Consider the following 7,262-nt stretch of genomic DNA (forward strand, 5'->3'; position numbering starts at 1 on the left):
AGCACCGGGTATTCCCAGGCGGGTCTCCCATCAAGTACTGACCCGGCCCGACCCTGCTTAGCTTCGAGAGATCGGGCATGTTCAGGGTGGTATGGCCGTAGCGAAGTGTACCAAGTGAAACAAGCTGTTAAAAGGCGATGAACCCCAGAGGTTCTCAATACTATTGAAGACGCAGTTTGGGGTTGAGAATTGCTCAACTACATGTAATCACACTAGTGCACCTATACATTTTGCAGTAGCTCTCTGGTAGTTCCTACATTCATCTTGAACCAACAAGTTGAATTGCTTTTTTTGCTCTCTTTTTTCGGTACTGTAATTAACACTGCTGTATTTTTAAGCATTCTTTCATTTGTTTTGTTCCATATTTATTCATTCATTTAGCCTGTTGCTATATGTATTCTTACATGTATGTATTTCCATGTTTATTTTTCATTACTGTAATTATTTCTCAATTCTTTTGAACTTTACCTTTACTCAGACTTGAGTGACTTGTCGTCTTCCGTAAATTTGCATGATCCAAAATGTAGATATCTTTGATTTCAAAACTATCCAGATCGGCACAATCTTGAAGAACAAGAACAAAGAAATTCATGGTCAAAGTGCATGAACTCCTACTTGAATTGTTGAACACTGTGAGGTTGTTTATTTTAGTTTTAATTAAAGATGTTGCTTCCAAAAAAAAAGTTGCATCCTCCGTACAGTTTCCTTGTCAGCTCTGTCTCCAGCAAAGGAGGAGTAGCGCCCTCTGGCGATGGTGAAATGAAGCTTTGCAAACCACTGTCTTTATTTTCTAAGCTCACTAGATGGCAATCTCTGTTCAAAGAAAGGGTTAAAGGAATGGCAATTCAGTGTGTTTTTCAACCCTTTGTTGAACAGAAAGTGGCATCTAGTGAGCTCAGAAAAATGAAGACAGTGTTTTGCTTTGCTTCATTTGACCATTACTAACGCCCTCTGCTGACGGAAAAGAAAAGCTTACAGCACCGGGTATTTCCCAGGCGGTCTCCCATCCAAGTACTGACCCGGCCCGACCCTGCTTAGCTTCGAGATCGGACGAGATCGGGCGTGTTCAGGGTGGTATGGCCGTAGCGAGTGTACCAAGTGAAAACAAGCTATTTAAAGACGATGAACCCCAGAGGTTCTCAAAACTGTTGAAGACGCAGTTTGGGGTTGAGGAGTACTCAACTACATGTAATCACACTAGTAGTGCACCTATACATTTTGCAGTAGCTCTCTGGTAGTTCAACTACATTCATCTTCGAACCAACAAGTTGAATTGCTTTTTTTGCTCTCTTTTTCGGTACTGTAATTAACACTGCTGTATTTTTAAGCATTCTTTCATTTGTTTTGTTCCATATTTATTCATTCATTTAGCCTGTTGCTATATGTATTCTTACATGTATGTATTTCCATGTTTATTTTTTCATTACTGTAATTATTTCTCAATTCTTTTGAACTTTTACCTTTACTCAGACTTGAGTGACTTGTCGTCTTCCGTAAATTTGCATGATCCAAAATGTAGATATCTTTGATTTCAAAACTATCAGATCGGCACAATCTTGAAGAACAAGAACAAAGAATTCATGGTCAAAGTGCATGAACTCCTACTTGAATTGTTGAACACTGTGAGGTTGTTTATTTTAGTTTTTAATTAAAGATGTTGCTTCCAAAAAAAAAGTTGCATCCTCATTACAGTTTCCTTGTCAGCTCTGTCTCCAGCAAAGGAGGAGTAGCGCCCTCTGGCGATGGTGAAATGAAGCTTTGCAAACCACTGTCTTTATTTTCTAAGCTCACTAGATGGCAATCTCTGTTCAAAGAAAAGGGTTAAAGGAATGGCAATTCAGTGTGTTTTCAACCCTTTGTTGAACAGAAAGTGGCATCTAGTGAGCTCAGAAAAATGAAGACAGTGTTTGCTTGCTTCATTTGACCATTACTAGCGCCCTCTGCTGACGGAAAAAGAAAAGCACAGCACCGGGTATTCCCAGGCGGTCTCCCATCCAAGTACTGACCCGGCCCGACCCTGTAGCTTCCGAGATCGGACGAGATCGGGCGTGTTCAGGGGTGGTATGGCCGTAGCGAGTGTACCAAGTGAAAACAAGCTATTTAAAGGCGATGAACCCCAGAGGTTCTCAAAACTGTTGAAAGACGCAGTTTGGGGGTTGAGAGTACTCAACTACATGTAATCACACTAGTAGTGCACCTATACATTTTGCAGTAGCTCTCTGGTAGTTCAACTACATTCATCTTCGAACCAACAAGTTGAATTGCTTTTTTGCTCTCTTTTTTCGGTACTGTAATTAACACTGCTGTATTTTTAAGCATTCTTTCATTTGTTTTTGTTCCATATTTATTCATTCATTTAGCCTGTTGCTATATGTATTCTTACATGTATGTATTTCCATGTTTATTTTTTTCATTACTGTAATTATTTCTCAATTCTTTTGAACTTTACCTTTACTCAGACTTGAGTGACTTGTAGATCTTCCGTAAATTTGCATGATCCAAAATGTAGATATCTTTGATTTCAAAACTATCCAGATCGGCACAATCTTGAAGAACAAGAACAAAGAATTCATGGTCAAAGTGCATGAACTCCTACTTGAATTGTTGAACACTGTGAGGTTGTTTATTTTAGTTTTAATTAAAGATGTTGCTTCCAAAAAAAAAGTTGCATCCTCCGTACAGTTTCCTTGTCAGCTCTGTCTCCAGCAAAGGAGGAGTAGCGCCCTCTGGCGATGTGAAATGAAGCTTTGCAAACCACTGTCTTTATTTTCTAAGCTCACTAGATGGCAATCTCTGTTCAAAGAAAGGGTTAAAGGAATGGCAATTCAGTGTGTTTTCAACCCTTTGTTGAACAGAAAGTGGCATCTAGTGAGCTCAGAAAATGAAGACAGTGTTTTGCTGCTTCATTTGACCATTACTAGCGCCCTCTGCTGACGGAAAAAGAAAACACAGCACCGGGTATTCCCAGGCGGTCTCCCATCCAAGTACTGACCCGGCCCGACCCTGCTTAGCTTCCGAGATCGGACGAGATCGGGCGTGTTCAGGGTGGTATGGCGTAGCGAGTGTACCAAGTGAAAACAAGCTATTTAAAGACGATGAACCCCAGAGGTTCTCAAAACTGTTGAAGACGCAGTTTGGGGTTGAGGAGTACTCAACTACATGTAATCACACTAGTAGTGCACCTATACATTTTGCAGTAGCTCTCTGGTAGTTCAACTACATTCATCTTCGAACCAACAAGTTGAATTGCTTTTTTTGCTCTCTTTTTTTCGGTACTGTAATTAACACTGCTGTATTTTTAAGCATTCTTTCATTTGTTTTGTTCCATATTTATTCATTCATTTAGCCTGTTGCTATATGTATTCTTACATGTATGTATTTCCATGTTTATTTTTTCATTACTGTAATTATTTCTCAATTCTTTTGAACTTTACCTTTACTCAGACTTGAGTGACTTGTCGTCTTCCGTAAATTTGCATGATCCAAAATGTAGATATCTTTGATTTCAAAACTATCCAGATCGGCACAATCTTGAAGAACAAGAACAAAGAATTCATGGTCAAAGTGCATGAACTCCTACTTGAATTGTTGAACACTGTGAGGTTGTTTATTTTAGTTTTAATTAAAGATGTTGCTTCCAAAAAAAAAGTTGCATCCTCCGTACAGTTTCCTTGTCAGCTCTGTCTCCAGCAAAGGAGGAGTAGCGCCCTCTGGCGATAGTGAAATGAAGCTTTGCAAACCACTGTCTTTATTTTCTAAGCTCACTAGATGGCAATCTCTGTTCAAAGAAAAGGGTTAAAGGAATGGCAATTCAGTGTGTTTTCAACCCTTTGTTGAACAGAAAGTGGCATCTAGTGAGCTCAGAAAATGAAGACAGTGTTTTGCTTTGCTTCATTTGACCATTACTAGCGCCCTCTGCTGACGGAAAGAAAAACTTACAGCACCGGGTATTCCCAGGCGGTCTCCCATCCAAGTACTGACCCGGCCCGACCCTGCTTAGCTTCCGAGATCGGACGAGATCGGGCGTGTTCAGGAGTGGTATGGCCGTAGCGAGTGTACCAAGTGAAAACAAGCTATTTAAAGACGATGAACCCCAGAGGTTCTCAAAACTGTTGAAGACGCAGTTTGGGGTTGAGGAGTACTCAACTACATGTAATCACACTAGTAGTGCACCTATACATTTTGCAGTAGCTCTCTGGTAGTTCAACTACATTCATCTTCGAACCAACAAGTTGAATTGCTTTTTTTGCTCTCTTTTTTTCGGTACTGTAATTAACACTGCTGTATTTTTAAGCATTCTTTCATTTGTTTTGTTCCATATTTATTCATTCATTTAGCCTGTTGCTATATGTATTCTTACATGTATGTATTTCCATGTTTATTTTTTCATTACTGTAATTATTTCTCAATTCTTTTGAACTTTACCTTTACTCAGACTTGAGTGACTTGTCGTCTTCCGTAAATTTGCATGATCCAAAATGTAGATATCTTTGATTTCAAAACTATCCAGATCGGCACAATCTTGAAGAACAAGAACAAAGAATTCATGGTCAAAGTGCATGAACTCCTACTTGAATTGTTGAACACTGTGAGGTTGTTTATTTTAGTTTTAATTAAAGATGTTGCTTCCAAAAAAAAAGTTGCATCCTCCGTACAGTTTCCTTGTCAGCTCTGTCTCCAGCAAAGGAGGAGTAGCGCCCTCTGGCGATGGTGAAATGAAGCTTTGCAAACCACTGTCTTTATTTTCTAAGCTCACTAGATGGCAATCTCTGTTCAAAGAAAGGGTTAAAGGAATGGCAATTCAGTGTGTTTTCAACCCTTTGTTGAACAGAAAGTGGCATCTAGTGAGCTCAGAAAATGAAGACAGTGTTTTGCTTTGCTTCATTTGACCATTACTAACGCCCTCTGCTGACGGAAAAGAAAAACTTACAGCACCGGGTATTCCCAGGCGGTCTCCCATCCAAGTACTGACCCGGCCCGACCCTGCTTAGCTTCGAGATCGGACCGAGATCGGGCGTGTTCAGTGTGGTATGGCCGTAGCGAGTGTACCAAGTGAAAACAAGCTATTTAAAGGCGATGAACCCCAGAGGTTCTCAAAACTGTTGAAAGACGCAGTTTGGGGTTGAGAGTACTCAACTACATGTAATCACACTAGTAGTGCACCTATACATTTGCAGTAGCTCTCTGGTAGTTCAGCTACATTCATCTTCGAACCAACAAGTTGAATTGCTTTTTTGCTCTCTTTTTTTTCGGTACTGTAATTAACACTGCTGTATTTTTAAGCATTCTTTCATTTGTTTTGTTCCATATTTATTCATTCATTTAGCCTGTTGCTATATGTATTCTTACATGTATGTATTTCCATGTTTATTTTTCATTACTGTAATTATTTCTCAATTCTTTTGAACTTTACCTTTACTCAGACTTGAGTGACTTGTAGATCTTCCGTAAATTTGCATGATCCAATATGTAGATATCTTTGATTTCAAAACTATCCAGATCGGCACAATCTTGAAGAACAAGAACAAAAGAATTCATGGTCAAGTGCATGAACTCCCTGCTTGGATGTTGAACACTGTGAGGTTGTTTATTTTAGTTTTAATTAAAGATGTTGCTTCCAAAAAAAAGTTGCATCCTCCGTACAGTTTCCTTGTCAGCTCTGTCTCCAGCAAAGGAGGAGTAGCGCCCTCTGGCGATGAGTGAAATGAAGCTTTGCAAACCACTGTCTTTATTTTCTAAGCTCACTAGATGGCAATCTCTGTTCAAAGAAAAGGGTTAAAGGAATGGCAATTCAGTGTGTTTTCAGCCCTTTGTTGAACAGAAAGTGGCATCTAGTGAGCTCAGAAAATGAAGACAGTGTTTTGCTTTGCTTCATTTGACCATTACTAGCGCCCTCTGCTGACGGAAAGAAAAGCTTACAGCACCCGGGTATTCCCAGGCGGTCTCCCATCAAGTACTGACCCGGCCCGACCCTGCTTAGCTTCGAGATCGGACGAGATCAGGGCGTGTTCAGGAGTGGTATGGCCGTAAGCGAGTGTACCAAGTGAAAACAAGCTATTTAAAGACGATGAACCCCAGAGGTTCTCAAAACTGTTGAAGGCGCAGTTTGGGGTTGAGAGTACTCAACTACATGTAATCACACTAGTAGTGCACCTATACATTTTGCAGTAGCTCTCTGGTAGTTCAACTACATTCATCTTCGAACCAACAAGTTGAATTGCTTTTTTGCTCTCTTTTTTTTCGGTACTGTAATTAACACTGCTGTATTTTTAAGCATTCTTTCATTTGTTTTGTTCCATATTTATTCATTCATTTAGCCTGTTGCTATATGTATTCTTACATGTATGTATTTCCATGTTTATTTTTTCATTACTGTAATTATTTCTCAATTCTTTTGAACTTTACCTTTACTCAGACTTGGTGACTTGTCGTCTTCCGTAAATTTGCATGATCCAAAATGTAGATATCTTTGATTTCAAAACTATCCAGATCGGCACAATCTTGAAGAACAAGAACAAAGAATTCATGGTCAAAGTGCATGAACTCCTACTTGAATTGTTGAACACTGTGAGGTTGTTTATTTTAGTTTTAATTAAAGATGTTGCTTCCAAAAAAAAAAAGTTGCATCCTCCGTAAAGTTTCCTTGTCAGCTCTGTCTCCAGCAAAGGAGGAGTAGCGCCCTCTGGCGATGGTGAAATGAAGCTTTGCAAACCACTGTCTTTATTTTCTAAGCTCACTCAATCTCTGTTCAAAGAAAAGGGTTAAAGGAATGGCAATTCAGTGTGTTTTCAACCCTTTGTTGAACAGAAAGTGGCATCTAGTGAGCTCAGAAAATGAAGACAGTGTTTTGCTTTGCTTCATTTGACCATTACTAGCGCCCTCTGCTGACGGAAAAGAAAAACACAGCACCGGGTATTCCCAGGCGGTCTCCCATCCAAGTACTGACCCGGCCCGACCCTGCTTAGCTTCCGAGATCGGACGAGATCGGGCGTGTTCAGGGTGGTATGGCCGTGCGAGTGTACCAAGTGAAAACAAGCTATTTAAAGACGATGAAACCCCAGAGGTTCTCAAAACTGTTGAAGACGCAGTTTGGGGTTGAGGAGTACTCAACTACATGTAATCACACTAGTAGTGCACCTATACATTTTGCAGTAGCTCTCTGGTAGTTCAACTACATTCATCTTCGAACCAACAAGTTGGATTGCTTTTTTGCTCTCTTTTTTTCGGTACTGTAATTAACACTGCTGTATTTTTTAAGCATT

The 7,262-nt window shown here is 39.9% G+C and overlaps 1 non-coding gene and 6 pseudogenes across 1 annotated transcript; all 7 read right to left on the reverse strand.

The window, feature by feature from the left end:
• Nucleotides 1–969: 969 nt before the first annotated feature.
• Nucleotides 970–1,087, reverse strand: LOC144515057 (5S ribosomal RNA; annotated as a pseudogene).
• An 870-nt stretch (nt 1,088–1,957) lies between these two features.
• On the reverse strand, nt 1,958–2,075 carry LOC144515058 (5S ribosomal RNA; annotated as a pseudogene).
• An 868-nt stretch (nt 2,076–2,943) lies between these two features.
• LOC144515056 (5S ribosomal RNA) lies at nt 2,944–3,061 on the reverse strand (annotated as a pseudogene).
• Nucleotides 3,062–3,932: 871 nt separating this feature from the next.
• LOC144515055 (5S ribosomal RNA) lies at nt 3,933–4,052 on the reverse strand (annotated as a pseudogene).
• An 871-nt stretch (nt 4,053–4,923) lies between these two features.
• Nucleotides 4,924–5,042, reverse strand: LOC144515054 (5S ribosomal RNA; annotated as a pseudogene).
• An 870-nt stretch (nt 5,043–5,912) lies between these two features.
• Nucleotides 5,913–6,032, reverse strand: LOC144515053 (5S ribosomal RNA; annotated as a pseudogene).
• Nucleotides 6,033–6,897: 865 nt separating this feature from the next.
• LOC144515052 (5S ribosomal RNA) lies at nt 6,898–7,016 on the reverse strand. Its single transcript, XR_013501685.1, has one exon. It is a non-coding gene; the product is annotated as a 5S ribosomal RNA (ribosomal RNA).
• Nucleotides 7,017–7,262: the final 246 nt, after the last annotated feature.

The sequence above is a fragment of the Sander vitreus genome, unplaced genomic scaffold (genome assembly GCF_031162955.1).
Source record: "Sander vitreus isolate 19-12246 unplaced genomic scaffold, sanVit1 ctg869_0, whole genome shotgun sequence".
Classification (NCBI taxonomy): domain Eukaryota; kingdom Metazoa; phylum Chordata; class Actinopteri; order Perciformes; family Percidae; genus Sander; species Sander vitreus.